The 13,735-nt window shown below is 40.9% G+C and overlaps 1 protein-coding gene across 1 annotated transcript in view; it reads right to left on the bottom strand.

Moving 5' to 3' along the window:
• The window catches only part of CUNH9orf85 (chromosome unknown C9orf85 homolog), a 125,369-nt gene that overhangs the window by 31,030 nt on the left and 80,604 nt on the right, over positions 1-13,735 (bottom strand). The gene's annotated exons all lie outside the window — the stretch shown is intronic.

The following is a 13,735-nucleotide window of genomic DNA, read 5'->3' as shown; positions in this document are numbered from 1 at the left end:
AGACTAAGATTGCTTATCACCAAATGACTCCCTCACTAGGGAAATGTTAAAAGACATTCTTAAAGATGGAAAATGAGGGCTGCCTGGGTGGCTCAGTCGGTTGGGCCTCCGACTTGGCTCAGGCCATAATCTCAGGGCTCCTGAGTCTGAGCCCCACCTCAGGCTGCTGTCAGGCTATCAGAGTAGAGCCTGCTTCACGTCTTCTGTCCCCCTCTCTCTGTCCTTCCCCCATTTGCGCGTGCTCTCTCTCTGTCTCTCAAAAAATAAATAAAACATTAAAAAAAAAAAAAAGATTGAAAATGATCACAGGAGATAGAAGAAAATAGGGGGAGGAGGTAAACAAAATTGGTAACACATTGGTAAGTATAAACAAATAGAGAGGCTCCTGGCTGGCTCAGTCAGTAGAGCATGCAACTCTTGATCTCAGTATGATGAGTTTGGGAGCCATATTGGGCATAGGGATTACTTGAAAAATTAAAATTAAAAAATAAAATTAAAAAAAGAATTCAATTTATTCACTAATTTATAGTTAGAAATAGAAGGCTCTGGAGCTTGCAGGTGCTGTTGACAGAGTTATTAGTAAAACACTCAAGAATCTTCAAGATTTTTTGAACTGTTTGCATTCTCAGAGATCAATTGGTTTAACTCCGTTTTATTGGAAGACTACATAGTAGAGTGAAAAGAGACACTGATGCATAGACTGTCAGGAGCCTGTGTAACCATCAGCAGATAATTTAATATAGTGGATCACTTTATTTATTTTTTTGTTTTGTTTTGTTTTGTTTTAGTAATCTCTACACCCGATATGCGGCTCAAACTCATGACCCAAAAATCTAGAGTTGCATGCTTTTCTGACTGAGCCAACCAGGCACCCCTCTCTTTTTTTCTTTTTAAGGCAGGAAAGCATTAGCAATTCACTTAAGTCTATTTCAAAGATCATGAGAAGTAGAGCAACATTATAGCATGAAAAAGGGAGCCCTGGTGAGGTGAGGCTACTAGGTGGAAGCTCACAATGAGTTATTCTTTTCCACATGTTTGATGAGACTCCAAGTGGATGAAACACTAGGAGTAAAGAGTTAACCCTATCAGATGAGATTGGGTGAACATCAGTAAGTAGGTTAAGCAGACGAGTCTTCCTTTGTCCCTTGTCAAACATCTATCCCCATGTTCTCAAGTACGCACCTGCCAGGAGGGCCGGATGGGAGCTGTAAGAGCGAGGCATCTGGGTCTTTAAGCTTCTGGTGATCCTGACACACCCCCAGTTACAACCCACGGCCCTAGGAGATCACAAGTTCAGGGAGACGACGCTTTCTAGTATTTGGTTCTCCTATAGCCATTGTTTCTTAACTCGACAAAGAACAATCCAGTAAACCATTATATTATTTACAATTATTAGCACACCAACTTCTAGACAGGTCAAACCAAAAAATGGATACAACTTCCAGGGGTTGGCTCTAAAACCTGCTTCTAAGCTCTTCCTGGTTACGTGGGCAGCTAAAGAACCCCGGCTGAGTCATCCATCTGGCTCCCCTTTAAAATGCTCATGGAGACATAGTTACAAAAAGAAAGTCCCAACAAGACTTCAAAATAAAAACATCCGTCATCAGGTAGGGCAGATCCCAATTTTCAGTAAATTATCATGTGACTGAGAAACGAACAGGGTCAAGTTATGACCTCTGAAACTAAACTCTGTACCCAAGAGAAAGTAGAACAAAGCCTCTACTGGAGGTAGGGGCTCGGGTACGGATATTAAAAATATTTAACAACCGGAGCAAATGGTCACAGATCAATCAGCACAGGGGCCAGATGCAAACCCCTGCTTGTGTTCGGGCATATGAGCAAGGAGGTGAATGTCGGACCAGCTTCCTCTATTTTTTTTTTTTTTTTAATTTACATCCAAATTAGCACATAGTGCAACAATGATTTCAAGAGTAGATTCCTTAGTGCCCTTTACCCATTTGGCCCACCCCCCACTCCCACAACCCCTCCAGCAACCCTTGCTTTGTTCTCCATATTTATGAGTCTCCCTGTTTTGTCCCCCTCCCTGTGTTTATATTATTTTTGTTTCCCTTCCCTTATGTTCATCTGTTTTGTCTCTTAAAGTCCTCAGATGAGTAAAGTCATACGATTTTTGTCTTTCTCTGACTAATTTCACCCTCCAGTTCCATCCACGTAGTGGCAAGTGGCAAGATTTCATTCTTTTTGATTGCCAAGTAATACTCCATTATATATATATACCACTTCTTCTTTATCCATTCATCCATCGATGGACATTTAGGCTCTTTCCATACTTTGGCTATTGTTGATAGTGCTGCTATAAACATGGGGCTGCATGTGTCCCTTCAAAACAGCACACCTCTATCCCTTGGATAAATGCCTAGTAGTGCAATTGCTGGGTCGTAGGGTAGTTCTATTTTTAGTTTTTTGAGGAACCTCCATACTGTTTTCCAGAGCAGCTGCACCAGCTTGCATTCCCATAGCTTCCTCTATTCTTACTTTCCCATCCACCACAGGGAGAGTCGGGGACAAACCAAGAGGTCACCCCAAAACTATAGGCTCTCTTCTGAGGCAGTTAGGGCCACTGCCACACCCCTAAATCCAACTATTACTCTCTATCCATTCTGAATCCACAAATCCTAGAAATGCAACATGACCAGTGATGATATCTGATGCTGGTTGCATGCTCAGGAGAGCTCTGGAAGCAAGTGCTGATCCCTGGGCATTGTAATTTTTTTATGCACTGCTTCTGGTCAAAACAAAACAAGAAATCACAAACTGATTCAGATTATCCAGGAATAAATTCTCTATAAGGTTAAGTGATGAGATATTAGGTCCAAAAGAACAGCCAGCCTTAATCCAGGAGGACTGAACTTGACCACCTGAGAAATATTTCTGGCTAAAGCTAAAAACAGCTCCCCACTGATGACCAGAGAGAAGTCCAAAAGTCTCCAAGTATGGAGAAGGCAGGAAAGACTGAAATCTGGAAATTAAGTTGGAACCATATCTTACACCTTACTCTAAGAAAATTCCAAGTGGATCAAAGACTTAAGTGTAAAATGTGAAGTTCTGGAAAGAAAATATATGGGGGGTGCCTGGGTGGTTCAGTCAGGTAAGTGTCCAACTTTGGCTCAGGTCATGATCTCACGGTTTGTGGGTTTGAGCCCTGCATCGGGCTCTGTGCTGACAGCTCAGAGCCTGGAGCCTGCTTGGGATTCTGTGTCTCCCTCTGTCTCTGCCCCTCCCCCACTCACACTCTGTCTCGGTTTCTGAAAACCAATAAACACTAAAAAAAAAAATTAATGAAAACATATGGGAATTTTTTCATATCTTTGAAATAATGAAGACATTACTAGATATTTTTAGTAGTCATTAAAAATTGGCTAATTGCTACATTTTACTACATTTAAAAAAAGCAAAGAAAAGCTTCTGCCACGTGGGGCTCAAACTCATGAACTGTGAGATCATGACCTGAGCACAATCAAGAGTCAGACTGAGTCACCCAGGCATCCCTAAACTTTTATTTTAGAATAATTACAGGGTCACAGAAACTTGCAAAAATAGTAGACACAATGGAGTCAAGTTCTCCTGTAGACTTCATCCAGTCTTCCCCAATGATTACCTCTTATGTAACTATAGTGTAATAGGGGACAATAACAAAATCAGGAAACTGACATTGATGCTATGCAATGACATAGTTCTATGCCATTTCATCACATGTGGATTCATGCAACCCTACTGTAATCAGGATATAAAACTATCCCACCCCACAAAGATCTCCCTTGTGCTACCCCACCTTCTCCCCCAGTAACATCCCTAACTCCAGGCTGTTGCTAATCTGTTTTCCATCTCTATAATTTCATCATTTTGAGAATCTCACATCAATGGAAAGATATAACATGCGGCCTCTTAAGATTCACTTATTTCCATTTAGCACAATGCCCTTGAGATCCATGAAGTTGTTGTACCAACAGTTTGTTCCTTTTGTTGAATAGTATTTGATGGTATCATTGTACCATGGTTTGTTGAATCATTCCCTTATCAAGGGCATTTTGATTGTTTGCAGTTTGAGGCTATTACAAGTAAACCTTCTATGAACATTTGTGTGCAGGTTTTGTGCAAACATGAGTTTTCATTTCTCTGGGATAAATGCTCAGGTTGTACGATTATAACTCATACATTAAGTGTGTGTTTAGTATTTTTCTTAATTTTTTTTATTTTAGAGAGAGAGAGAACACAAGTGGGGAAGAGGGACAGAGGGGGAGAGAGGGAGAGAGGGAGAGAGAGAGTAAGAGAGAGAGAGAGAGAGAGAGAGAGAGAGAACCTCAAGCAGGATCCATGCTCAGAGCAGAGCCCAACACAGGGCTCGATCCCATGGCCCTGGTATCATGACCAGAACTGAAATCAAGAGTCACATGCTCAACTGACAGAGCCGCCCAGGAGCCCCAGTACTTTAAGAAACTATTTTCCAGAGTGGGTATCATGTTACCTGCCCAACAGCAATGCGTGAGAGATCTAATTACTCCTCACTATTGCCAGCATTTGGTCTTGTTACTATGTTTTATTTTAGCAGTTATAACAGAAGCATAGTGATATCATACTGTGGTTTTCATTTGCATTTCCTTAAGGGCTAATGATGTTGGACATCTTTTTGTGTGTTCATTTGCCACCCAAACATCCTCTTCAGTGAAATGTCTCTTCATATTCTTTGCCCATTTTCTAACTGGATTGTTTGAACATATACTGGTAAAAAGTTTATGGATTTACTCTGGAAATGCAAGTTTATCGAGCAAGCAGGAGGGAAGTGTGATAGGGCTATTTGATGACATTGCAGCTGTTTAAATGCAGATGCAGGAGACAGAATGATGATGAATGGAAGACAAATACTGGGGAAGTAATGTCAAGATGTGAACACAAAAGGGAGGAAGGTAGAGGGAAAAGGAGGAGGGGAGTGAGAGACAGTGGATAAAGGAAGAAAGGAAGAGAGGAAACTTAAAATGAATGAATAAATAAATAAATAAAGTAAATAAAACTTAAAAAAAAAAAAGTTTTTGGTATTGTAAAATTGAATTGTAACCTGCAAAGTGGTGATGACTTCGACTTCCTTTAAACTAAATCTAAGCTTACTGCTGCTGGTGATAAGGGTGAAAGAGAATTGGGAGTCAAGGGGTATGATCTTTATCCCAGTTCTACCAAAGACGGGGAGCTCTGTCAAGCTCTTTCATCTGTGGAGTGGGAAATCGAGTCATCTGCCTCTCCTATCTCTTGTGCACATTATATCCTATAAAACACTTACTAGAAAATACTTTTGCACTTGAAAGTTCTTACAAATAAAAACTGTGATTGCTAATATTATTATGACATTACAGTTAAATTCAAATACTCTATAAATGAAAATGTAACCTACATAAGTGTGTAGGACCACAGAGAATGAGGTGACGTGAAGGAGACAAGAGAGGCTCAAATTAATGACACAGGAGGTCATGAACCAGCACTGCCTTCAGAGGTGAGAGCCATCTCTCAACCCTTTTCTTCCTGTCACGGCAATGAGAGGAAGCCTGGGATCATCCAGCAGCTGGGGTGGGAAATTCCTGAGGTGGTTTCTCATATTCAACTTTCTCTTCTCAATCCCAGTTAGATCCCAGTTCAAAGAAATTCTCCTCTTCCCCAAAGCCACCACCCTGATCAAAGTCCGGAATTTCTGCATCAGCCTCCAACTCAGCAGAGCAGTATTTCCCCTAAACTGCTTTTCCTGACTTCACCATCTCAGTCAATAACACAGTTAGCCATTTGGTGTGAACTTTGCAGTTTCCAAAGTCTGAAGTCATTCCTGAATCCTCCTACTCATATCCAGGGCCACATTGTGACGCCATGGGCCCTAGGCACTTTGCCTTCGTGGGTCTCTTTCTCCATCAGAAAAAAACTATATGTAATTATATTCAATATATACATATATTTTACAACTGCATGATTACAAAGACGGATGTATATGATCCAAACTGCATTCACTTTATATATTCTTTTCTTTCATGTTGAGATAAATTAAAATTAAAATATTTTTTTAGACTCCTGAATGTACCATGGGTCCTAGACACTGTGCCTCCTGCTTAACTGGCAAGTCGGTCCTGCTAGTCACTAAGATCCACAGCCTATGGACAAAGTCCTAACTTTCTGTTCTGATGTTCATGGCCTTCAAAAATCTGACTGTTCACCATTAGAAGTCTTTTTGACTCTGCTTCCCCACAGGAATGCTTTTCCTTGGTCGAGCTGGCTTGTCCACTGTTTCCTGAATACAGCTGTCCCTGTCGCCATTTTGGAGTTGCTTCCCTCCATTTGCCTTCTCCTTTCCCAAAGCTTTACTTTGATTTATATTTGTCATATGAAGCCCATTTAAATCTGGCTTCAGAGACAGAGACAGACAGCATGGTACAGGCAAAAAAACACAAAGTAGATATAGATGGACTTAGGTTGCTTTTCCTCTCAGAGCTAAAGTTTCCTTACTTCTAGGGGTGCCTGGCTGGCTCCACTGGTAGAGCACGTGACTCTTGATCTAGGGGGTCATGAGTTCAAGCCCTATGTTGGGTGTAGAGATTACTTTCAAAAAAGGATAATGTTACCTGTCTTTTAGGAGTGACATGAGGAGTACGTAAAAGTAAATACAAAACAAAAAAACCCAGAAAACCCTAAAAAGTACCTGGCACACAGCATCCTTTCTTCCTTTTCCTTCCCACTTCTTGCTAACTGTGCAAGGTTTCAGTGATCTGTTTCTCAGTTGAAACCCCTGTACTACATGCTTAATCAAACCCAGACAATCTTTTTTACTGGATTGGATTATAAGTAAAAATATATAAATACAAATAAACAACTTTACTGAGAAGTAATGGATATACTACAGCTAGCATATATTTAAAATGTACAATTTGGTGAGTTTAGACCTATATATAAATCCATGAAACGCTCACCATGATCAAAGTAATAGACATACCCATCACCACCAAAACTTCCATGTGCTCCTTTGTGATTCCTCCTCCCAATCCTCCCAACTTCCCTCCTATGCCACACAACCACTGATCTGTTTTCTGTCACTGTAGATTAGTTTGCATTTTCTAAAAATTGTATATAAATAAAATCATACAGCATGTACTTTTTTTATGTCACTCCTTTCATTTGGCACAATCATTTTGAGATTCATTTATATCGTTACATGTGTCAATAATTCACTCCCTTTTATTGCTGAGTCGTATTCAATTGCATGAATTGCAAAGTTTCTCTTTTCACCTTGTGATGGACATTTTGGGTTTTTCCCCAAAACATTGGGGAATGTTGGGCTCTTGTAAATAAAGCCCCCATGAACAATTTGGTGTACGTACAGGCTTTCATTTCCCTTGGATAAGGACTAGGATTGAAAACACTGACCCATAGCCTAAGTGCATGTTTAACTTTTCAAGAGATTGCCAAAGTGTTTTCCAAAGTGGTTGGTTGTCTCATTTTACATTCCCACCAGCACGTGTGAGCATTCCAGTACTTCCTCACTGTTGCCAATACTTGGTATGGTTCGTCTTTTTAATTTGAGCCATTCTAGTGGATATTTAATAAATATATTATTTTAAAAGTTTATGGGTCAGTCATTTATAACACACAGGATACTCATAGCTGAATTAGTGTTCAAATTAGCTCTAAGCCCTTATTTTCTTTCCTTCTTCTTCTTTTTTTTTTTTTTTTTTTTTTTTTTTTAATAGAAATCCTAAGCCTGAGACTCCTAAGTCCCAAGTGTCAACGTCTGGCCTTCTGAAACTAAGCACTGAACCTTCTAGATTTCCTCTAAGCCCTTGTCTGATCAATGGAAGTGAAAGAGAAAATGAGAGAAGGCTAAGCTGTTTGATTACTTATTTACTGTTTTTATCAAGTTCCTAATGTTTATTTATTTTTTTAGTTTTTATTTTAATTCCAGTTAGTTAACATACAGTGTTCTGTTAGTTTCAGGTGTACAATATAGTAATTCAACACTTTCATATATTGCCCTGTGCTCATGTTTTAATTTGTTTCTTGTTTTACACAAATGTCCGTATCAGAGCTAAAGGCTGGCCTTTGTTGTGAGCAAGTGGGGCAGTTGGCAATGATGGCAGCCAAATAAGGGGAAGTCCATATTGTTCAACTTATGCCTAGTTCTGTCCCTGTCATTTATGGCCACTCTGTGCATAGGTAGGCTCATTGAGAAAGCATCAGAGTAGCTGGAGAAAGAAATCAACTGGTATCCATGAGGCACCTGGAGGCTCAGTCAGTTGAGCATCTGACCTTGGCTCAGGTCACGATCTCACGGTTCATGGGTTCAAGCCCCGCATCGGGCTCTGTGCTGACAGCTCAGAGCCTGGAGCCTGCTTGGGATTCTGTGTCTCCCTCTCTCTGTCTCTTCCCTGCTTGTGTTCTGTCTCTCTCTCTCTCTCTCTCAAAAATAAATAAACATTAAAAAAATTAGAAAAAAATCAACTGGTATCCACATGACAAGTTATCTGGTCAACCCACCTATTACGAGCATCTTCTGTAGTATATACTCTGTCTCTGTTCTGAAACATACCTTAACATACTTCTCCCGCCCCCATGCCTTCATGATACTATTTTTCCTATATTGTTTTCCCCAAGCCCCTAACAAGCTGGACAATCTGTTTACTACGGTTTTTGGATCAGCTGAGATCTGAACAGTCTCTTCTTTCACACAAAGTGACAACCGGGTGTACTGTTCAAAGTTCTGCCCACTGGGAGGATTTCCCTTCCCCATGATCTTTCAGGGCCACCATCAAATGAAGCTGTACACCGGATGCTACAGATGCATATCAGAAGATCCTACCAGACCCATACTCCTTCATCAAGTGGTCATAGAAACCTTCCCAGGAGACCATGCACATGCAGTGAAACAGGGGACCAGGCAGTGTAGGAGGCTGAGTCATCTGCTTGGCAGTTCACTTGACCCTTGGATCTGCATGGGACTGACTGCATGTATCTCACTTCCATTTATAATGGATCGCTGCTGCACATACAGAGTTTGATGGTTCAGTGGAGGCTCCCATTCGTGTTGGGTAGTCTGGGTCACACACATACATGATGGCCCATGGCGAGGCTTTCAGTCTCTACCAAGCCACAGGTGCAAGCCAGAGCTGCTTTCAAAGGGTGATAGTTGCCAGCAGGCTATGAGTTCCCTACTAGGGATTGCCAGAGGTTCCATAAGGCAGTCTATCAGTCACAGACATTTTGAGTATCATTGGGTCTGCTAGGCCATGAGGCTCAGGTGGCATGGAAGCTTGCACCATAGTCTGCACCTGCTTCAGAATGCTTTCTTGCTCTGGATCTTACTCAAACTACTAGCCTCACAGCTTGCTAGGTAGATGGGTTGGAACACCATGCTCCAATGTGGTATACATTGCTTCCAAAATCCAGAGAACCAACGTACGTTGCGCCTTTCATGGTGGTAAATGCAAGATACAGCAACTTGTCTCTCACTTTAAAGAGATGTGCCCCAGACTGTTGCACCCCTTCAAGATATCACACATGTGGCAGGCCCCTGAACTTCCACAGACTTTATCTCCTACCTTCTGGCATAAATGGGATTTACTAAGATGTGTAGGATACTTGCTACTTCACTCTCCCCAGGTCCAATTAGCATTATGTCATCATTGCCTTGGGTCAGACTGATGTGAAGTAGACTATCAAGATGACCAAAGTCCCTTTGGACTGTTTTACAACAGAAAGCAGGAGAGTTCACATGGCCTCGAGGCAAATCAGTACAGGTATACTGTTGCCCTGCCTTGCAAAGGCAAACTGCTTCAAAATGCTTCTCATTGTTATTAATGGTAAAGATGCGAAAAAAGCATTTGTTAAGTCAGTAGCTATAAATGGATACATGGGACTACATTGATTTGTTTTAGTAATGATACTGCAGCCAGGCCATGGTTCTGATGGGCATTACCATTTGTTTAAGTTTGCAGTGATATATAATCATCTCCATAACCCATCTGACTTTTACACTAGCCACACACACAGTGGAATGGGGATGTGATAGAATCGTATCACTGCATCTTTCAAGTGTTTGGTGCTTGCACCAACCTCTAGAATTCCTCCAGTGACAGGGAACGGCTTTCGGCTTACTGTCTTGAAGGGGTGAGTTGTGTAATTGCAGAATTTTCGCTTGACCTTTTCTATACCAGTAACCACAATGTCATCTGCTCAGCAACTATAGGAGATGTGCTCTCTTCCTTCGAAAGCTTCCACCCAGGCTTTCTTATTATCCACTTAAGTTGGAAACTCACAGTTACGTATCTCCTTTATCCTCTATACAGTTTCTAGGACTATTAAAGGAAGCCAGATGGCTCCATGATCTATATAATCATTATTACTGTGAGAAGTGAGATAATTCCTTTTCAGAAATACCAAATAAAAGCAGTGCTGTCTACTTAACAATAGGTTTACAACCTATTGGAATTACGTGCGAACCCCCTAACCACAATGGAGTGCCAAGCCCTTAGACACTTCACTTCCTGGTTCTTCTTCCCCTCTCCACTTTGCGGGTTTATTTTTCACGGGCTTTGCGATGAGCATGCGCCAAAGAACTGAAGTCTCTGCGACACCTCAGGGAATGTACATTTGTTCTGGTCAGACTGCTTTTTGGCCTTACATGGAATGGGCATAGGCGACTTCTGGGTAAGGCTGTACCTCTGAACTACTCAGCCAATGAGGAATCAGAGGAGAGACTTCAAGCTAGGAGATAAATGGCCTGCTGTAACCAACCAGAGTGTGCCTGTCCCTCAGACACCCACTCTTGCAAGATCCTTGATCAGCTTCACTGTGCTCTAAGTCTCTGAGTCCCTCCTTTGATTGGGTCAGTGAGCTTATTTCTCACATTACCACCATAATGAGTGAGTGCCACGCTACCTGATCTCCCAATGCCTTGCCCTCCTCCTGTGCCTTATCTCATACCCACGCAGTGAAAATCTGAATAAGCATAATGCTGCTGTATACCAGGGATTATGTGTCCCATTTTCCATTGGCAAATAAGTCATCGCAATGCTCTTCAAATAGATGGGCAACCCAAACTCAAAATCCCATTCTAAGTGTCTATTTTCTGGGAACACTTGTGAGAGCAATTTTTTATGTCAATCAAGATCTCAGGAAGAAAAAGATAACACACTAAAATTGGATAGTTTAGGGGCACCTGGCTAGCTCAGTCTATACAGCATGTGGCTCTTGATTTGGGGGTTGAGAATTCAAGCCCCACATTAGGTATAGAGTTTACTTAAGAAAATAAAGAAAAAATAAAGAAATTGGATAGTTTAAGGAGTATTTTAAAAAGAGACTATTTACCAGGAACTGAGTAGGGTAGAGGAAATCCACAAAAGCATAGTAGAGTATCCTGAGGCTAGAAAGAACATGACATCATTACCACCTCTAGACCTCAGGGAGCAATGAGAATGCCCTTCTGAAGAGAGAAAGGTTTGTATGTGCAGAATCATCAGACTATCTCTCTACTTATCCTCAGCCTACCCATCGGGACCACACAGGAAGTGAGCCAGGGGAAGAATCTGGACTTGCCTTTCAGGGATCCCCATTACATGATTCCAATTGGAAGCCAAAAGGTAAGGACTCCCATGGATATAACCCATACAATCAGTCTGCCAGGTCACAGAATAGGGTGCAGCAGGATAGAGAGTAAATCTAGGACAAATGGAAGATGGTCTATGGTTTTAAAAAATTAACTTGTGTATATTTATGTTCAGTTCCCCCAAGTAGATTGTAAACCCCTTGGGGCAGAGACAGCCTTACCCTTCCGTGGATCCTCCCAAAGCACCTGGGACAGTATGGCATGAGTGAATGAATGAAAGTACTTCAACGTTCATAGCCATGCTATAACATGTCCATAAACCAAGTTACAGAGCATAATAAAAAAAATTATCTGAAGGAAAAATCTGCCCTCTGTAGCCTACCCAATTCCCAAGAGATTGGTACATAGTAGAACAGAACATAGTATTACAAAATGACTGGATCAGATGAAACTCTGACAGCATTTAATATATTCCCAGCTGAACAAAGATTTCAGCTGTCCTTGAGTTATTTCATAGGTAGGCGACAGCCAGTCCAGCCCTGCTTTTGATTAGCAGGGCTTCAGATGAAGTCAGATCACCCAGCTTGTGGCTTTTAAGTAATAGCTGAGTAATGGATAGTAATTTCCCATCTATTAGGCTAAGTCTCCCTTTCCAACAGGTTTCTGTGCATTCTGCTAAGTGACTCTGATTTTCATTTTTTCCCCCTGAATGCCCTTCTAACAAGCCTTGTTTTGACAGTCAATGGCTTAGTACAATTTGCCAGGATTTGTTTTTCTCTGCTACAGATTGATTCTTCTTATCTCACTTTGATTTGTTAAGGAAGCATTTGACCTCCTATCAGTGATAGGAGAAGCGTTGGTCTTTTTCTGAGGATGATAAAGAAGAGATCATTTTATTAGATTCTATTACAGAATTTGAAGAGTAAGGAACAGAGAGCAGTGGCTTGCTGTAAGAAAATCAATCACCCAAATGTATTCCTGCAGAATGTGTGCCCTGGACGCATACAAGAGTCAAAACAAAGAAGGCCTTTTTTTTTTTTTTTTTTTTAACAATTTTTTTAAACGTTTATTTATTTTTGAGACAGGGAGAGACAGCATGAACGGGGCAGGGTCAGAGAGAGAGGGAGACACAGAATTTGAAACAGGCTCCAGGCTCTGAGCTGTCAGCACAGAGCCCGATGCGGGGCTTGAACTCACAGACCGCGAGATCATGACCTGAGCCGAAGTCGGCCGCTTAACCGACTGAGCCACCCAGGCGCCCCAAGAAGGGCTTTAAATACAGTGATCACGCCATTACCTTCTCAACTTGGGGCCATATAGATTGACATTTTAACTTAATATCAACATGAAATCAAAGTGCTATGTTCATCTCTCATGACCACAGATGGCACAATAAATTAATAGTTTAGTGAGTGATATTGGGCTAGTGTGCCAATTTTTCCCCTTGAGGATTACATTTCAATTTTTGTAAGTCTTTATGATTGAGGAATAACATACATACAGGAAAGTGCAATCTTAAGAGTATAGCTCAGTATACATCTATGTGTATTTATGTACCTAACTATCACCAGATCAAGAAGAACATTTCCAGAATCCTAGAAGTTTCCCTTGTGCTCACTTTTAGTCCTACCCCCAAGGGTATCCACTATTCTGACCTCTATCAACACAAATTAATTTTGCTTGGTTTTTTTTTTTTTCATTTAAGTGGAATCATACATTATTTCTATTTTGTGTCCAGTTTAGTTTTTGTTCCTCATTGAATTGTGAGATTCAGCAGTATTGTTGTGTGTTATCACTATTTTATTTACGTTCACTGCTCTGGAATATTCTATTGTATGTATATACCACAATTTATTTATTCATTTTATCATTGGTGGCCATTTAATTCCCCTCAGTAAAATTGCACAAATTGCAAAGAAATATTTAACAAATGGTATTCAGATACAAATCACAGAATAACCTCTTACCAGAAATTAAGAGATACACTTTCCTCCTCTTATGCATTTCCACTGGCAGTTTTGAAAGTGCCTTTCTTTATCATAGCAACACCTAGTGGCTTAAGAAGGCTATAGGTCTGGATGTGCGCATTTACATTTGGAAACAGTGACTTTTAGTTGTAATAGACCTTGGATAGCATCTAGATGTCCA

The sequence above is a fragment of the Panthera pardus genome, unplaced genomic scaffold (genome assembly GCF_024362965.1).
Source record: "Panthera pardus isolate Hobbes unplaced genomic scaffold, ASM2436296v1 HiC_scaffold_20, whole genome shotgun sequence".
In the NCBI taxonomy this organism is placed as follows: domain Eukaryota; kingdom Metazoa; phylum Chordata; class Mammalia; order Carnivora; family Felidae; genus Panthera; species Panthera pardus.
The sequence above is the reverse complement of the archived record's forward strand: the minus strand, read 5'-3'. Positions and strand labels throughout refer to the sequence as shown.